Genomic DNA, 20,819 nt, shown 5'->3' with positions numbered 1-20,819 from the left:
TCCCATCGTTGACACTTTAAGAGCTTCAGTCACAAAGATATGAAATTAGATGACTGCATGATAAAATTAGAAAGTAAGTTCTAAATCGTATCTTGTAAGGGGTAAGTGACAGCTAAAAATCATGTACAGAACTGAAAACGGAGTCTGAACAGGTTAAACAAACAATATTTATAATTCGTTGTCGTTTTCCATATAAAATCCACTATAACACGATATGATATTCTTCGCAATTTTTTATGAGCCATACTGTAGCAACCAGCCCCAACAATATCTCCAGCGGTCTGTCCGTTGGCCAATGCGAATGTGTATAAAAGTAAACTCAAGACGATTCCAATGTTTAGTCGAACGAAAGCGGTCGTCGCGAGGTGAAGCAGGTGTATGTTTCGTGGTTCTATTGCGGTACAAATTTCAAGGTACTAGCTCCCCCGTAAAAACATTGTTCTGACGGGATCAAGATCGGTTCGGTAGTGTTGTGGTGGGGGATATTTTACTCTCTGATTGTGTATGCTCGTGTTATCGTTGGGGTTTCTGGTGAAGATAAATCGAAGCCAAACCTCAAATTTTCAAGAGCACAAATCTAGAGAACCAGAATTCCGTTCAAGCTGAAAATTTAATCGATTAGTCACCACCAGCGTGTGACCAATCGATTAAGTTTTCAGCTCAAACGAATGCCTGATTCTCTAGATTTGTGCTTTTGAAAATTTGAGGTTTGGCTTCGATTCATCTTCACCTTCTGATCGGTCAGTAGACATAAGTGGACTGTGTGTGGGTGGGCAGGAGAAAAGTGATTCGAAGCAGCGGAAGGAAAACTGGACGAGTTGATATCCTTGTAGCGTGGCAGATTTCATCAATAAGGGAGATTTTCACAACCGGTAAGATTCGTGGGGTGGTTTTACTGTAGCAGTAGTTTGTTGTAATGGAAAAAGTCTGGACTAATCAGTATACATAACAATGTTATATTGAAGTTTGCAAATAGTGATACAATAATGGTCAATGCAATCCACTAATCGCATGCGATAAATAATATTCCTACGTTAAATTTGTTACACGATAGCCTTTATCTTCCAAAATCTTGAAATCGGAAAACTAATTCAAAATGGAGTAAAACAACAAATGTATGAGCATTTTTTTCAAAATCAGTCTTCAATTTGGTAATGTTTTAATGTCTTATCTAACCAATTCTCAAATGTTTTACGGTTCTCCAGAACTAACACAAAATATTAAAAAGCAATTGTTATTTTGTAGCAATTAATCGAATCCGGCTCCGTTTAGCCTAATCGCGCTTGAGCCGGTGAAATAAACGATTAGGTGAAAAACATTCAAATCATGTATCGGGTCTAATTACTTATCTAAAGATGGATAAATTATGAGTGAAGTTATGAAAAATGGCTCTGTAGCTTATTTGGTAAACACACGTCTAGCATACAAAAATCGTGGGTTTGAATTCCATCAGATCATGTGGATTGTTTATAATTGCATTCATAATGTATCTATCTTTACTACGCGTAATGAGTTAGTTAAATGAAAAACTTAGTTTGGATTAGCGAACAACTCTATATGTGTCAATATACTAATGTAACATCTAATTTCTCTAATTAAATTTTCAATCCAACCTATATGTATGTGACTCTCTATTCGAACACCTATTCTAATGTCTAATATTAACAATATTAATTAATTATAATCCAATGTCTAATCTTATATTAAAATATTTTTTTTTATCTAATGTTTGGTCTTATCTCTATAGTCTCTGATACACTCCGCATTATAATATCTAATTACATCTTTAATCAGACCCATTGGACCTTATAGATTGACGATATTTCCAATAACTTCATTTTTTTTATTTAATTGAAAAAATAAACCTTTTGTTCTCGAGTTATTTCTTGATTTTAGCATGAGTTTTCAGTTATTATTTTGTATCAATAATAATTAATATTTTTTTATCAATCAATTTTGTATGAATACGACTATAAGTTTGTTACGCGGATAAGTTTGTTTATCTAGAATAAGATGGGGCGAAAGTACGACCTTAGTGGAATAACCAATATTTAAAGAAAAACTATTATACTTGAATGAATGAGATACTACACAGTAGATATTCAACAAATTTGCTAAATACATTTATGTCAAAAAGTTTAACAATTTGAAAATTGATTGGCTAAAATAAACTCATGCGCCAACAGTTTCTGAAATAAAAAATATCAATATACGACAGGAATACGTTTTTCCAGTTATAAATTGGTGTTTGCATACAAACATAGACTAAATTTCTCTTACTTTAACTTTAACTGACTTTTAATTTAATAGTTTTCGAACCACCATGACATTTATAACATTGAGTTAGATATCTTAAAAAGAAACTTGTGCCCAACTTATTCTCCTTTTTGGTTTTCAATATTTTAATTCCGTGTAACCTTTTTGAAATTTTGACAAACTTCACTGCCGTGAATCGTATATCAGTCTCATCTGTAAAAAGTAGGTATTGAGAAAATGGACTGAAAAGTTCACAAACTCGTTTTTCAAACAAACATTCCATAAATTCCAGAATATTGATAAATGTTTGAATCTCAATGAAAGTTTTACAATATACTTTTAACTCCGATACCTTTCAGAGAAAACTATAAAGATAACCAAAACACGGATCATTTTGTGTTACACGGTGTGGAAATCTATGGTGGGACTGATTTGCGGTGTCTTTTCAATATGGGTCAGTTGGATTTGGTCTTTTTTCCCTGATAGTGTTGTCTCGTTCCGACAGCTGAAGAATCATAGAAGAGTATGATCAAAACTGATATATCTTAATTTTGACAAAAATGCAGATGGGACTAACTTGAAATTCACGGCAGTTCAATTTTCCCCTCAGAAAAAAATGAATTATTTTGTTTTCCTTTAGACTGACATTGGTTTTTATATAATTTGTGGAACTTTGGATACTCCCGTAAACTAGACTTCCACAAATATTGCATGGGAATGGTGTACGAATAAGCATAAATCACGGGCATTAAATAACAATACAGTTGTGTAACCTTGTAAGTGGACCATTGTGATGGTCAACTCTGGATTGCAGAAGTACAAATGTATTTTAGATCAGTATTTATCTGATGTTAAGATGTATACTTGTCTACTGGCAGCATATTTGTTTCATTACAAAAAAGTTAAATCGCTATAACACATCTTTTTCACAAATTCCTAAAAAAAACTCATATTTTTAAAATCTGGCCGTACAAAGATCTTGAGGACATCAACAAATATTGTTTTGTATTCTTTTATAGGACAATTCAATTTGTATGATTTTTTCACCGAAGTATATCATGTATTTGGTCACGAATTGGTGATGAATAATCAATATTAATGTACTTTTAGCATACATTCTTTGTATCATATTCAAATGTTTTGTGCTATCAAAAGAAGTTGTATGGAAAGTTTTAATATTGTGAAATCTCACATTTAGCGAAGCATGGCCAAGTTTTCGTTGAACAGTCCATAAAAAGTTTATAGGAGTACGTAGTTGAACACATAGGATATTGTGGAAATCTCCAGTCAAATACGATTAGAGTTTTAAATACCTGCTTTACGCATCAGAATAAAAGTAAGGAGTTGCAAAATACGCACGATTTTCTTTACTTTTTCTTTTTCAACCCTTGTGTTTTTATCCCTCCTAACTATACAATTTCATTTTTTTTAAATGTTGATCGCTAATAGATTTCTAAACTGACGTGAACAGATTTCATATATTATCAAAGTATCATTATAATGGATAAAAACTCATTATCGGTAGTTCAGACTTGGAGAAATTTATTTCAAAAGGGTTTATTTTTATAGCTGAGCCCGGATATGGCCAACCGAAACATTTTTTTTCGCGAAGTGAACATGTATTTTTTTTTTAATTTTACCATTATTTGATAGTATTGATTGTACTGAACAAGCTACAATTTTATTTACATTTTATGGAACGGAAATTTACGGTGCAGAGGAATCAGGATCAAAACAAGAATGAACTGACATTTATTTTTTTCAGTTGATTCTCCAGAGCTTGAAATTGAATTGGTCATCTAGATAAAAAAAATTCAAAATAATCCACAAGCAGGCGAAACTTCATGTTCTCAAATTGATGCAAATATTTGTTTGGCATCGACATATTGAGATAAATAGAGAAAATCAAGATGTGAAGGCTTTAAAATGTTAAAATGGTGGTATTGAGAAATACTCTAAGAAAAGCTTTGAAATGATTCAGATTTTCTGACGTTATGAAAACGAATCTCAATTATCGACGATTTTCAGAACGGATGATACAGCCCTTGGTACGAACATTTAAAGAAACGGAAATACTTGGATATTCTCCATATTTCGCTGAAATTGGTCAGATTCTTCTGAAATCCTGCTGGTACATTTCAGGAACCGATAGACAGTATGCCTTACTGGTTTTGCGCATTGTACCGGTCTGATATCAGAGGTAATTTGCCACGTAATATTCTGCATAGCTATGAAACTCCATCCTTTTGATGGAGACACCATTTCAAAGTTAATTCGACCCACTAAGAAATTTTAATTGTTTTTTTAGTAACTTTTACTAACAACAGCTTTATCACAGAAAACTAGGGAAATCAATCCATGAATATTTTAATCAAATTCTGGAAAACCTTGCGGTTTTATTTATACCGTAATTACCGTAGGCAGACTTTAAGTTTGGTCACTACTATAAATTTCTGGTAAACTCTTGTTTGACTCTAATTTTCACAACTTTAATCTTCAACAGAGTATATTCAAGACTGAAATGTTAAAATATTTGAACAAATAGAGAAGAAAGAGATATGAATGATCGAATATTATATTTGCACACTTTGAAAAAGGAGCGCATTTTCAGTCCATGGGAGGACGGGAGGACTTAGGGGAAATCAGGGTTAAACCGACACTGTGGGTAAGATCGACATCCTTTGATTTTTCATGTTTTGAGCAGATTTTCATACAGTTTCCACCACGCTCTATCTTAACTTGTGAAATGTTGTGTTTCGAATGACATTACAACTGACGCTACCAATAAACTGCCAAAATAATGAACAAAATCATATTGGATAACATAGAAGCAACAGCAGTTGCAATATTTCGCTGTTATTCTTTAACTATTTCGCATGTGAAATTTTTTAAATGTCATTATTTGTTCTGCGTCTACATCATCATTTACTATTATTACGTTGATACAACATGAAGGAGAAATTATTGTTTGGTTTTTCGACAGCTGAAAACGCTATTGAAAAATAAATGTCCACTCGGGGTGAGATCGACACTTTCATCGACACCTTTCTTTGCTTCATAATCTAATTTTAGGGAACCTTTCTAGTCGGAGAACTATCTCTGTAGTTTATGTGAGTCTTTATTTTCGAATTCCAGTGAAATTCACGGATGGCGAACTTGGTAACATATAAAAAATGACACTTTGTGACTTGCCGCAAGCTATTATCAAGTATTTGAAAATATATTCCTATGTTATCACATTTCAACTTATTTGATGAAGCTTGAAGAATATTTCTCATTGAAAATTGAATAATTAATAGAATTTGCAATATTTTCACATTAATTAAACTTATTGTTTATTTACAAACCATGAGGTTCGACAGTTTTTATTACCTAAAAATAATTACACTTTTCTGTTTTGTAAACATAAAACAGTACCGTCAAACGGGGCTTCTTTTGACATTATTTCCATATTCTTCAACTTTGAGGTTTTGAAACTCTTAGAATTAAGAATAGATATTGATAATTCTTGCATATATTTAAGTTGTATATGTACGTAACAAATGTGCAAAATATGAGGCACATCCATCAAGAAATTACAAAAATGCTTGAATAGCGAAAAAAGTCTGTCCTTCAAGACAAAAAAGGGGCTACTTTGGACATTTTCACAATTTGGTAATGGAATGATTTGTCCTTATAACATTCAAACTTATTCTATAGATTATCGTCCATTGTGATGTTATTGAACGTTTTTCATTGATAAGCATAATTTAGAAAATTGCAAAGCTCGAATCAATTGCACATATATAACAAATTTCTACGAAATATGCCATTCACTATTTTCAGTTTGCAGTATGAAACATAAACTTTCAACTTCCTCTTAAATGGAATTATCAGTTACGAATGCTTGATTTTTAAGTTGACATAAACAAACGATGTAAAAACTGGTTTTTATATTCTTACTGTTATATGAACGATATGTAGAAGGATCACATTGATACAAGTAACTAATTTAATACAAGTAAATAAATTTCATTTAAAACGATTCTATGAAGTGAAGTTTTGCAAGATCGTAAAGAAGTAAAAGTTTGCTTTTGTAATATGCTTTTAGCTTCTTAGCAGTTTAGAGCTGCCTTAAGAGTAGTTTATGTTAGCAATTGAAGGATACAATTGTTTTGTACTGCAAATTCATGTAAAATATGACGGAAACATATTTTAGAGATTATGATGTCAACTTGTCATTGGTACGTATTGAAATATGTGTGTTTTATGTCTATTCACTTTTCCAAACATTTATTTTAATATTTTTATGTTGTAAAATATACAAACCAAAACATTACAATAAAATTTAAGTCGTAAAAATAAGACCTTTGATCAATTATTTTGATAAAACAACAATTTTAAGCAAAACAAATCACAAGATTGTCATGAAACATGACGGTTTGATAGATTTGTGATGCTCCCAATAAGTTTCCACGACATGGGAAAAATTCAAACAATGTTTGCATAGCCAATGTTTTATACCTTGTGAATATTTATTCGGACTTTTTTTTAAATGTTTTCTTGTTTATCCTGTTACTGTTGATATTGTTCCAAAAAAAATCATGCTTAGTGGTAGAGCATACATTGGTTGATAAAAGTGCCGAAGACACAAAATTGCTTTGATTAATATTAACGCTGCTATTAAATACAAAAAGTGAGTGTCCAAAGTAGCCCCTGAAATCAAAAGTAGCCCCGTCCAACGGGATTTAATTTCAAAACCAATCATTCGTCACAACTTCATCTCCGTAAACATTCGATGAACACAAATTAATAATATCCATGTGTATTCACCACAACTTTACAATCTTAGCATGGGACATTTGAAATTTTAACATACATTTAGTGGATCTCTGGCCTCTCCTCAATAATTTACGTAATATGTATATGATCCTTTAGAGGAAGGGGTCATACAAGTCGAAAATCATGTTTAAAGCATTCTTTTTAATATGCAATGTGTTGATGATGTTTACAACGTATAAATTCTACTCGAAGTGCATGTGTCGGTTTTACCCCAACAGGGAGTCGATCTTATTGGCGTGTGCACAGTCAAATTTCTTCCGAATTATTTCAAACTTTGGGAGGATGCTATTTAGCATAATATAAATCGTTTAAGCATAGGGGAGGCGAAATTTCAAAATTTGCATCACTCTAATGTCCATCGTAAACGACATGATATTACAGTTTATTTCTTATCGTGTAACGAATGTCCTTAGACCACAGAAAACTGAAGTGATTTTATACAGTTCATGTACGATTGATGTTTAAAGAGATATAAATAATTCTTCAAATATGATGATAAAAATTTTGAATCTAAGAGATAATGTTGACACCAACATAACACTGAATTCGCGTCATCCTCACAAACAAAACCATCAATTAAACCACGTTGGCGCAGTAGACCCACATGGAAAGCAAAGACGCACCACTGCATTGGGGTTGAACGCATCGGTCGTGCATGCGGCCGAAAATGAACATAGTGGAGGAATTCGGCAAGCAACAATGCCGCGGTGATTGCAACTTAGACTGCTTTATATCACTCAAGTTGAATGATTCTATTCGGTTTGTGGAATTATAATCTGCTGTAAGGTTTAATCAGTATGCGTAACGTGGACTGTAAAGCAGAATTTATCAGAATGGATATTTTGTGAGATTTCCAAATCAAAGGAACGAATATCAAAATACGTACCATTTGGTACAAACTCTGGAAAAGAGTCCTCTTTTAGTCTTGCGGGTTTGATGTTCGGTACCACCAAGGTTGAAATTTTCTCGACATCCATGCAAATAAACCTAATCAGAAGAAAATGATAAGTCTGTAAAAATGACACACTATGAGCTATAAAACTTTGACTTATAATTGACTTGCTATTATATGGATAACTTTGGAGATATGATGAAGACCATATTATGATATCATAAAAATATGATCAAAAGGGAACATAACTTGCTATGCTGTTATTTAATTTTAATACTATGATATGTTCTACATTTGCTATGTTTTTCTGCTCGGGAAAATTCATCGCACCTGTCACATGATAGATCTAGGGCAAATGTATATAAGACCTTCCCACTTGTTTTAAAAAGTTCTTTGATTTACACACACCCGTAGTCCACACTAGCATCTTAAAATGAATCTGGTCCAACTTTCTGCTGATTTCAACAAAGTTAAGAGTTTATTTACAAACTATTTACAAAATTCAAAAATCATACAAACTATTTACAAAATTCAAAAATCATAACTAAGCACAAACGTAGCCCAGTTTATGTTTTTAACCAATGCATATGTCTATTGAAAGTTCTCCGAAGAAAGTGTATCGTGTTTTATCTTTTTTTCAGATGTTATATTCAAAAATACCTTAAAATGTGATTTTGTAAACATTTTGCTTACAGAACAGATATGGGCACACCTAATATAAATCTCGCTAAAGCAGAAAAGATGTTATAACTCTTCGAAGATTGATAGCTCAGAGATATGCAAAAACTACTTTTAATGATTTAATGCCCCCAAAATTGACGGACCTGTAGGAGTCCTAATAGAACTAGTTTTAGTCTTGTTTGGCATAATCAAGTCGGTATTTTTCCATGCACTAATGACCCACCCTAACATATTTGGTAAGCAAAAACTGGTAAGGATTATTATAAATAGCAAACCAGAATTCAGTCAGACAACGTCACTCTACGAAAATTCAAAATGCGGTTTCACTTAACTGCGATCCACGTTTGAATGTCTTGGAACTCACCAATCCTCTCTGTGGACATGGGCTGCAAATGCGATCACCCGGGCAGCTATCAGGAACAATCCATAGAAAAATGCGTTTAATTTTGCCCATAGCTACCTACTGGCTGGCCGGTTAATTGATTTCATAATTTGATGCCAACCGAGCCAACCGTTTTTCTGATTGTATAAGATTTGATAACCGGGGCTGCGAAAAGAAAACAAAACAAAACAAAAATCGGGCGCAAAGATATTGTACTTGATCGTTGGCGCTACAGGTCGGTGCGATCGTTGACTGTTGGGTTGGTGCAAATTTGCTGACAGCACACTGAGGGATGACTGTCAAACTTAGCTGGTCAGAAGACATTTTTAAAAAAGAAAAAAATATCATCATGCCGTATGATAACCATAATTAGTTAATTCGAAAATAGACAATGAAATAATGCGAAACTAGCAATAGTTGGGTATGAGTTATCGATTGAAAATACCAAAATATAGTTTAAGAATATATTTTTTGAAGAAATAATCGCAAAAAATAGAAACAAAGAATCAAAAAAAAAAAAAACAGGCATTTAAGAACTGTATTGTAAATTTTGCACCCTATCGGACGCGACGATTTGTAATCGTCACCGGTGAAACCGTCGCCAGCCAAGCAACCGCTGTGAGTTTGACGTTTCACCAATCTTGCCAACACAAAGGCAAATCACTCCCATTGATTGGTTGGCTGGCGAAGATTTTTTCAGTCTGTTCGATAGTTGGCGGCACGTTTTGTTGTCAATGAAACAGACAATACATTTTCCATGAAAAAAAAAACATAATCACAAAAACATTTGAAATTTTCCAAAGAAAACTCATAAATAAAAATTAATTAATTAATTGATTCGTAAACGCACAGCTTCAAATTCCGGACACTCTACTTTGTATGGGAAATATTTCACACGAAATGCTTCATTGTTTGCCGTTCAAAAGTTCTCTCTTACGAGGTTTGTTTTAATGCTCAACTGCCTTAGACGTACTTTAGAAGTTTGACGATTTCGATTGATGGTTTGGCTTTAACACGCTTTCAAGACTAAGGAATCGATTGAAGAAGATTCCTCTTGCCTAAGTTTTCCTGAACGTCAGTTTTTTGAATAAGTTGAGAATGTCAAAGTGTATGAAAAACAGCAATTTTGATAGAATTTTGTTATATGAGAACCAACATATGGTGACTTAACCCAAAATCAAACCTAAATATTGTTTCAAAACACTATTTAAGGCTAAAACAGTAAAATAATGAGAATGCGGAATTTCTACCATGAATTTCCAAAGCTGGATCAGTGTGTAACAGAGGTTAGGATATTTAGTCAAAATTAATAGTGAGTGCAAATAACTTTCACTCGCGGTATAATGATTGTGAAGCATATTCTTAAACTTCAATATCTTTTGAAAAGTGGAAAAAGGAAAACAAATTCCAAGGTTAGTTCGTCATAATTCTTATATTCAAGAAATTGAACGCATCATAAACTATTGGTTAGATTTTCATCAATCTCATATTTTCGATTTTATAATTTTCTTCTATTAGAAACAAGAATGGAAATCTAGTGATCATGATAAAATAAATGATGGATCATAGCAACAACGATTAACCATGGACCAATGCACGAGTTCACTATTTGACGTTTGTGTGGTGCCGTGTTATTTATGTTGCCATGGTAACTAATGAATTCGGCACCGCTCAAACGTCAAATTAGTGAACTCGTGCATTGGACCATTAGTCGTCAAGTCCTAACAACAAACTCCGCTCTGCAAAAAATGAATCGCTCGGCATGTGTGTTAACGATCAATTTTGCGAACAATTAGTTATAACTTTTGGGGGATTTTTACGTTTTTATTCCGCGATCTGCCTTGTGGTATGTCATTTAAGATTCGAAAGTCAATCGGGTATGGTCTGAGTGAAAAATTATGCCGTGAACGCGTTCTGATTCATGTTAATCGCGACTTGTAACAACATCCGACAAACGGTTTGTCCCGCGACAAACAGTGCATCGGATGCTCCATTTATCCTTACTATGCACGCGTGATGAGCTGTTCAAATCATGCTTCTGCAAGAGCATCGGCCCTCTTAGACCATTCAAATACTATGTTGTTAGTCGCTAGAGGCGATTTTTTTCCATCCTTGATTAGAAATCTTGCTAAAACCGTCGGTAAGAGAAAACGATTTTCACACTTAATTTTTTATCAGAAGTTTTGGTACCGTAATGTGGCTAATGCTTTGAAAATAACATTTCCCATAATTCTTATTTCAACGTCAACTAGTTGCTTATCGATACAATATATTTATACGCGTCTATCGTCAAATATAAGCCAACTTGCTAAAACCATTTCAAAGTTATGGCATTTTGGATTAAAAACTGAGGAAAATGTGTAATTTCACCAGAAATGATGATACTATTTACTCGATGTTATAGAACATTTTCAATCTTCTCTATGCGAAGGTGACCAAAATATTGTTATTTACGGACTAATATCTATAGATGATGTAACAAGACAATAATTTTCAATAAATTGGTATGTAATAACAATAGCATTGTCACTTTTGTTTTTAAATGATATATCAGAGTGTTCAAAACCTACCCACGATATCAAAATTGTAGTCAAAATACGGACTGTGTCACTGGGCGTTGCATGCTAGTCCGTTGTCTGGTGTGGTGTTTCCTACAAAGGCCAAATCGTCCACTGGAAGCATTAACGTGTCGGTATTTTTTAACTTCATTTGCTAACTACAGTTCGAGAAATTAGTACAATCCCGATTTTTGGACATATTCATGCTAACAATTTACTCTACGGCACACCAGTGACGTAATTCATGAGCGAACACTGATTTAAATATTTGTCAATCCAAAATCATGGGATGTCAAATGTCCGTTGAAATGAAATTGAATAAATATATTACGCCATTAAAATTGAGAAATAAAAGACACGATGTCATACAGAAAATATTCAATTTTATAAGTTTGAAGTTATTTTCGTTTGTGGTACCGGTGATTCGTTTTAGGTGCGTGAGTCACTATGATATATCAAAATATCGTTGAAAGGGTGTTTCGCTATTAGCGGTTCCATCCCATTAGGCCAAATGTCGACCTGCTCCTCTATTTGCTAAACAAGAAGTGCGAAAAATGTCTCAAATTACTTTTGGCCAGCTAAATGTCCAAATACCCCTTAGTGCGGCACACAAAACGTGTGCATGTTGCAGCTTGAAGAGGATTGCTCGAGGGAACATGACAATGGCACTGGCACTCGCATTTGTCTAATTATTGCTCTAATTGGGGCAGATCGACAATCGAACACATCCAGTTCAGCGCGTACGAAAAAAAAAACTGCATCTTCTTCAATAAACCACTCAAGTACCCGTTTAAGAAGCCTAGGGGCTGTTGATTTTGTTGTCACTCTTTTTGTAACGGTTAATTAGATCACACATTTTTTTAACGAATGTTTTCTCTTAGATTGGTGCCGCGGGTTATTGAACGATCCTCGCATCGGTGAAGGTCACTAGACTGACACTAGAAATCTTGAAGGCAATCAGTTCAAGATTGGATTTTATGGCTCCAGTTGGCGTCTATAATATAGACATTTGCTGAAGGATTTTGTGTCGTGTGGTATCAAACAGAAAAGATCAAGATCATAAATTAATAAAAAAGTGGTGTTTATAGTTTTTTTTTTCGATTTTTGAGCGAATCATCATCGATAGAACGCATCGGTCCGTGCACTACATGGAATAAGAAAAAAAAACATAATATCAAGAGCTAGCGTGTAAACATCTAGTGAACTAATTTTTCAGCCCTTTTTTTTTATTTGCTCAAATTGAGATCATTGGCCACCTGTTTTTCGTATTTGGTCTGCATCAATAATTTAATTCCAGGTCAGATTCTGACTCTGAGTATCCTTCCAAAATTTGAGCTCATTTGGACGAAAAATGAAGATTGTACAAGCCAATGTACAAAGTTTGTATGAGATTGATACGGGATAACGAAGTAATTCGTTAAATCATGTGTATTTATGACGCTTGTTCTTTTGAGAAATAATTAATATTATTATTGATAATACTTTCAAATGCATATCTTTCGATCTTAATGATGTATCTGCAGTGAAGGAGTTTCTCTTGAATGAGAATTTCCCATTAAACAAGAATAACTTTCGAAAGCAATTGATTGTTAATGTTATTATCGGAAGAAAAAACGATGGAGAGAAATCGATCTCTGCATATACGTCGTTATGTTACTGAACACAATATATAGGGTGGTATGATTATTATGTTTATTTATTTGGTTTTACATCAATTAGCTTGACAAAACCTCGCCAATAATATTTCGCCAATTCATTCGGTTCATGGCCGCTTCTCTCCATCCTCGACTGCGACCCACGCTCTCCAGGTTCTGGTGCACCTGGGCAATCCACCTAGGTCGCTGCGCCCCACACCTTCTTGTTCCGACCGAATTCGTGTCGAACACCCTCTTTTTACAGGGCTGTTGTCCACCGTTTTTACAACATGCCCTGCTCAGCGTATCCTTCCAGCTTTGGGCACCCTCAGGATACTTCGCTGTAGAGCTGGGCGAGCTCGTGGTTCATCCTTCGACGCCACACACCGTTTTCCTGAACACCGCCAATGATCGTCCTAAGCACCCGACGTTCGAAGACTTCAAGTGCTTGCAAGTTCTCCTCGAGCAACGTCCACGTTTTATGCCCGTAGAGGGCTACCGGCCTTATGAGTGTTTTGTTCATGGTACATTTGATGAGGGTGGGAATCTTCGTTGACTACAGCTTCTTGTGGAGGCCATAGTAGGCCCGACTTCCACTGATGATGCGCCTTCGTATTTCCCGACTAACATTCCCGCATAGAAAAATATAGTTTGCTTTACATTCCAAACAGAATGTTTATTTTATCGGTAAAGGTTAGTGTACCACAAATAATTACTTTTATGTTGAACAATATGGAACTAAAAGCTTATTACTGTATGAAATGATTTTCGTACTTCATACCGAACAGTAACAATTTGGTTCAGTGTCCAAATAATGTTAAACAATTTGGGGATGAATGCTCATGAAATACAGTGAAATTGTATCATCACATTTTGCCAAATTGTGTGTGATTATTTTTCCGCTTCAAACTAACACAGGAATATTTCACTATATTTTACCTTTTTTCAACAGTTTGGCAAACAGTTACACGCATTATTGTGTCCAATGTATTTGTGAGCGCGCATCAGTATACAGATGCACTGTGCCGATTCCGATTAAACCATATGATACCTAAATTCAACAGTTTGGCAAATTGTTTTGCATGTTGGTATTTGTAACCGATCCGTATATGCAAATTTTCATCGTATTGCTGCAAACCGTCGCGATTTTTTGTTTGTTTTTTTTCTAATCCAGATTTCAACAATTCAGAGTGAGTGAAAATTAAATTTGGTTTTGAAACTAGCGAAGAAAACTCTCGTTGCTTCCGTTAAGATCCGTTCCGCATTGTGGCCAATAGCAACATCCCCGCAAGATGATGAAACGGGTTATGCTACCTGCAACGGAAAGTGCACTGAAGAATCGAGTGTTTGGAACTGGAATCATGCCGCCGGAAGAAAATAAAAAGTGTTCGTACAAATTACACGTTCATGAGAAGCATATCTAAACATCAGATAACGGAAGTAATGTGGTTCTCCAGACTTTTTACATAAATTTGTCTCGATTTTACTAAGTTCCATTAGGGGAAGAGGTGGCAATATGAACAAGTCTTGTGGATTTTATAGAATGCTGTGAAAAATCATCAAATATTGGTTTGTATAATTGTTTAATGAAAATGTGCTAAATAAAAATTGTAACATAATTTTAAAAGTTAATTGTTTTCTTCCAACTACGTTATGGGTCAAGAAAGGATAGAAAAAAACCCTTTTTTTTTATTTAAACAAGAACAAATGAAACAAGTGTGTGTGATGTAAATTTACTTAAAATTGGATCTGTAGTTGATCTAATTGAAGTAATTTTCTTCCACGCGTCTTCATTTGTTTCATTATTTCTTATTTAGATAATTTATGAATGCTTCCATAATGGTATAATTATAACAGAACAGTGAAACAAAGGGTTGAAATACTTCAAATTACCGTAAATCAACAATTACACATACGTTCTTCGCTTTCTTTCAAATTTATAGTTAACCTGTATCAAAACTGTTTGCTTTACAGTGGATTGGACCAAAAATGGACAGTAAATCGATAATTACACAAACTGTGAACGTAAAATTTTGTTCGGGAAAATCAGCGTTTTTGAATGGTTACATAACTTAACCGCCTATTTCCCATACTGTAGTTTGCCCAATCACAATTCACCAAACTGTTAAAACCGTTCGTGAAATGGTGAGTTTATTGTTATTTTTTCTGTTATACGAAAACATCCAAATATTGTCGCAAATGGTTGTAAACAGTTTTGCAAACAGTAAGCGTACGGTTTAGAATTATGCGGGTTGTTGTCAGCCGTCGCAAGGATTCAAGGTAGACGAATTCGTCGACCACCTCGTAACACTGCACAGTGGGACGGATTGGGGTTTTAGGAGGAAAGATGGAACTCACACCTTCAATTGTGATTTTACGTAAAATTGATGTTCTACAAAGTTTTTCCTAATTTAAAAACAATTTTTTCGTCGAAACGGAAATTAGGGTGGCCCCTTATAAAAAAGTTAACCATCAAAACTTTTTTTTCGAAGAATATTGGTATAGTTTATTCTACAAATTTGAAAATCAGAAAATTTTAAGCTGATTTGACAAACAACTTATTTTCTAGCTCTTAACCCTCTAATACCCAACTCCGCCTTTAGACGGGGTACACTTTGGAATTTTGTGTATTTTTTCATAGCTCGGAAATTAAAATGATTTTATTTTTGGCTTAAACCTCAACTCATAACACGCATATAAGAAAAGTTTTTTTTTTGATTTTTGAAACTTATTTGTATTATTAAAAATTGTTTGAAAAATTGTATCCTTATATAACCTACAAATGTATGGGATTCATTTAACGTGTATCATAAAAAATCGTACCTTTTATATTTTTCTACGATCAACCTATCACAGAAGAAGAGCCTGATGGTATTGAAATGATTTCAAATCTGTGTTTCCGTTAGTTACACGGAAAATAAAATATGTACCAGAAAAAAATAAAAAAAATCATATTTTCATAAGTATAGTAAAAACTCAAATTTTTATTATTGTCAAAAATTAGTATCCAGAAGAGGCTTCAAGAAAAAAATTAAAATGATAAGGATGTTCAAAAATAAAAATAATAAAAATCAAAAACCAAAATTCATAAATTTGTGAAGAAAAATAAATCATTGCCCAAACCGTGTTTAGAATGATTTTAGATAACGAAAAATAATATTTAGGTCGAAAACAAAAATTTGGGTATTAGAGGGTTAAATTGACCATTTTAGAGCATTTTCATTTATTGATGTAGGGTAGCCCACCAAAAATAGGTATTTGTGTTTTATTTTTTTATATCAAGTTTCTCAGCAAAGTTGTATTTCTCTCAGCTTAAGAGCTAATTAAAACACGTATTTGGAGCCTGTAGATTGATATAAAGATCTCTTCGTAATGGAATTTTTTTTGGCTTTTTGGGCATAGAGTTTCATCTTGCCTGCCACACGATGTACGAATGCAAAATGATAACTTTGGCAAATAAAACTCTCAATATGGAAGTGCTCTTAAGAACAATAACCTGAGAATAATGCTCTGTCCCAGTGGAGACGTAATACAGAAAAAAAAGCAGATTAAAAATATGGTACAAAAATCTGAGATGAAAAGTTTAGTTTATAAAAAAAAAGTTTTTTTTTATAAAAAATGAACATTTTCTGCATGTTTAAATAGTTGGAGCAAACAAAAAGAATTTTATTGGTAACATTGTCTCTGTCGGCTTAAAATGTGAACAAAAATAGACATGGATTTGTTTGTCAGTGATGGGACCCGATCTTAGGTTGATAACAGTTCATATTTTATTTGAAAACATCTCCTAGTTTACTGCAAGGTTAGATCTCCTGGCGTAGCTTTCTCTAATCTATGGTCTTAATTAATAAAAACATCTATACGTCATCAAATAATGCACAAAGTTTTCATTCCTTAATCTAGACTGAAAAACCAGCATCATAGTCAGAAAACATATTCAAGAAATCAACCGTTCCAGATATGCTTTATCTCCTACGATACACAATTACATGTACACGGATTTGCAGTAAGTAAGCATCCGTTACTTCCAATCAGATTTTCTTCCGAAGATGCTGGCGAATACTGAAACAAAAGTGTTCGGAAATTGAAGGATAGCTACGCCAAGAAATTCAGACTCAATTCAGCAATATTTTAATAAGATAATAAACAAAACGCGTTTCTCATTCACATTAAAAGCCGAAATAAAATAATTGTCATGTAAAAAAAAATCGTTTTGTTTGTTATAATTACATGTGAAAATATGTGTATTGTTCATTAAAACAACTATTTTTCGGCAAAATTGTATGAATCTACTGGCCTTAAAATATGCGTTTCAATTAGGTCTGAAAGTTATAAGAAAACAACTTTGCTGAGAAACTTGAAGTGAAAAAAAAAAATAAAGCACAAATACCTATTTTTGATGGGCCACCCTACGTCAATTATCGAAAAATGCTCTAAAATGGTGAATTAAAGAGCTAGAAAAAAAGTTTTTTAGTCAAATCAGCTTAAAATTTTCTGATCTTCAAATTTGTAGAATAAACTATACCGATATTCTTTGAAATAAAAAAGTTTTGATGATTATCTTTTTTCACAATGGGCCACCCCAATTTCCGAGCCGACCAGTTTTTTTTTCAAAATAGGATCAACTTTGTAGAACATTACTTTAACGTAAAATCACAATTGAAGGTGTGAGTTCCATCTTTCCTCCTATAACACCAATCCGTCCCACTGTGCACTGTTAATCTAGGCGAGCCCTGTCGCGTTCGGCCCCACCAGCTAGCATGTACTTTGTCTTGGTCGCATTCACCACCAGTCCAACTGTTGCTGCCTCGCGTTTCAGGCGGGTGTACGTACAGGTCTGCAAATGTTCGACCGACAATGTCCATATCTTCGACGAAGCAAACAAATTGACTGGATCTCGTAAAAATCGTTCTCCGGCTGTTAAGCATGGCTCTCCGCATAACACCTTCTAGCGCAATATTGAACAACAGGTACGAAAGTCTATCACCTTGTCGCAGTCCCCGGCGGGATCCAAACGAACTGGAGTGTTCGCCTGAAACTTTCACACAATTTTGCACACCTTCCATCGTCGCTCTTATCAGTCTCGTGAGCTTCCCGGGAAAGCTGTTCTCGTCCATGATTTTCCATAGCTCTACGCGGTCGATACCAGTATGCCGTATGTCGTATGTGTATTCTTTAACTTTAAGAGATAGAGAGGTGTGATGTTCAGCAAAAACACGCGTTTTAAGATATCTAACAACTTTGTAGAAGACATGAAAAATGTTAAAAATCTTAGTAAAAAGTTATGAAAAGTTATAATGATTTTTAACGAAGTTTTACATACGACTTAATGTGCATTATGTTGAAAAAAAAAAAGATTAACAGGATTTTTAACATTTTTCATGTCTTCTACAAAGTTGTTAGATATCCTAAAACGCGTGTTTTTGCTGAACATCGCACCTCTCTATCTCCCGAAGTAAAGGAATTAAGGTAGAAATCGTTTTAATAAGGCTTATTTGTTCAATAGTAAGAACCCAGGAAAAGACGCTTATAGACAAATGTTTTTATCATCTGCCAAAAGGTAAGATATAGTACTTTCATGATTTGGAAGAGTTGTCTGCGCCATTTTGCGCCGAAGGCAGTTATAGGGGCGATAATATGTTCATCATATTAGCGTGATAATATGTTCATCAAAAACACGGTTTTTTTTATGACAAAAAACTTTGTAGAAAACACAAAAACTGTCAAAATTCTTGGAAAAAAGTTATGATTAAAAATATGGTTTTTAGGGGCCATTCACACACAACGGCGTATATCTCAAAAAGTATAAAAGATAGAAAAATCATGTCTTCGACAAAGTTGTTTCTAATTTCCAATTCTACAACTTTGCCGAAGACACCATATGTCTATCTAAATGTTTTGAAAAAATAGTTTTTCTATCTCACTGCTAGGTGAATTGATCACACAACTTTTTTCATCGGAAGATGCGCTTTAATATACCAAGAAACTTTTCCGAACAAACTATATTGCTAAAATCAACGGTTTGGGCTCTATTCAAAAAGCGCATGAAAACGACGAAATAAAACACAGTGCATGGATGGTTCTTTAAAATTCAAATAAAAGTTTATCTTTTAGTCGTATATCAGGAAATTTTGCATGCGAAGAAAAAACTGCCGAAAATTCACAAGTTCATCTATGTTCCGGATTGTGTGAGAATCCTGTCAATACTTTTGAGGAATCCTGCTGAGCATCCTGCAAAAATCCTTATCCTTATAACTTGTGTGATTTTTTCTTAAGGTAATGTAAGAATCCAAGAATTCTCTTCCAGGATTTAATAAGATTTGTACTCAAATATATTATTAGGAGTTTTGTTGATATAATCTATGATTCAGTAAAGTTATGTTTTATGAACTTGGCTGTAACGCATCAACTTTTTTCCAAGTTTAACAGAGAAAGAAAACGTGGACGCGTTTTTTTCAGTGCTGGTATTTTCTTCTCCATCAATATAGTGGTTTTTTAGCTCGTTTGGATAGTCTGTAGTAGGGCTTTGTTAAACAAACCAATGAAAAAAAATACATTTTTCATTCTTATTTTGAATAGCTAATCAAAAAACAAGTTAAATTCATGTGTAAACCAGTTATAATACCTATTAGAGTTATGAAAAATATTTGCAATTAATATATTCGTATACTAAATTATGAAATTAATAATTGTAAAGTAAACATCATAAAACGTTTAACTAATCTATATTGATAATCTTTAGAACGTCTCTCATGAATATTCAAAATATGAATAGTTTTGTTTTTTAGATGGGGCCCTTATTGAACGTCAAGTGCATCACGACTTTTGGCGCCCCCTGAAGGCTGGCGCCCTTGGCGGGTGCCAACCTGACCAACCGCACGCTACGGCACTGATTCTAGGTAATTTTTGATACCGAATGTCGCTACTTGTTTAAGGAAACATATCGGTATCTAAAGATGGCCGTCACAATGGCCGACTTGTGCACCTACTCACATTTTCAAAGGAACCAAACTGAAAAAATAGTGGGCAAAAATTCCTGATTTTCTTATTTTAAGCTTTTTGCTAGTGCACAAAAGCAAAATAAAAAATACACTATTGAAGAATGCTTCCTTCGTAAGATTAGTGCTTCTGAAGTTTAAGTGTAATCTTGAAAGCTGGATTCCAAACTGTTTCACCTTAACCGAGATGTCGGTAAACGTTGCCGAAATCCGGTGAACATTTACCGAGATCTCGATAAAAGTTTTACAATTATTCGGCTAACAATTACTCAGATCTTCGCTGTCGAGTTCTCGGTGAATCCGCTTACCAAAATCTATTTTCGAATTTCAGTGTATAACATCTACCCAGAAACAATATCCAGAGAGTTTGTTTGAAGCAAAGTTTAAAAAAATGACTGCATTTCTATATTCCTCGTGATTTTTAAACTTATTTAGAACGTCACAAATTGTCATCAATAGAAATTAAAGAAAAAAAATCGTATGAGGTAAGAATCCAAATTTCGTATGTGTTTGCAATTTTCGTTATTAAGCTTGAGAAAATGTACAGTTTTTAAGTAACATTTTCAGAGCTGGTAGGATTTATTCAGGTTTTATAAT

General features: G+C 33.9%; 1 protein-coding gene across 4 annotated transcripts in view; it reads left to right on the top strand.

The window, feature by feature from the left end:
- Positions 1–319: 319 nt before the first annotated feature.
- LOC23687597 (FK506-binding protein 5) overlaps positions 320–20,819 on the top strand; it is a 38,280-nt gene continuing 17,780 nt past the window's right edge. For 2 of the 4 annotated variants that reach the window (XM_021844754.1, XM_021844757.1), the window contains exons 1-2: positions 339–413; positions 708–872. The gene's annotated coding sequence lies outside the window, so the exon portion shown is untranslated. Of the gene's footprint in view, positions 414–707; positions 873–20,819 lie in introns of all 4 variants that reach the window. The other 2 variants (XM_021844755.1, XM_021844756.1) reach the window with 2 other exon arrangements.

This window comes from Aedes aegypti, chromosome 2, assembly GCF_002204515.2.
Source record: "Aedes aegypti strain LVP_AGWG chromosome 2, AaegL5.0 Primary Assembly, whole genome shotgun sequence".
NCBI classification, from domain to species: domain Eukaryota; kingdom Metazoa; phylum Arthropoda; class Insecta; order Diptera; family Culicidae; genus Aedes; species Aedes aegypti.
The sequence above is the reverse complement of the archived record's forward strand: the minus strand, read 5'-3'. Positions and strand labels throughout refer to the sequence as shown.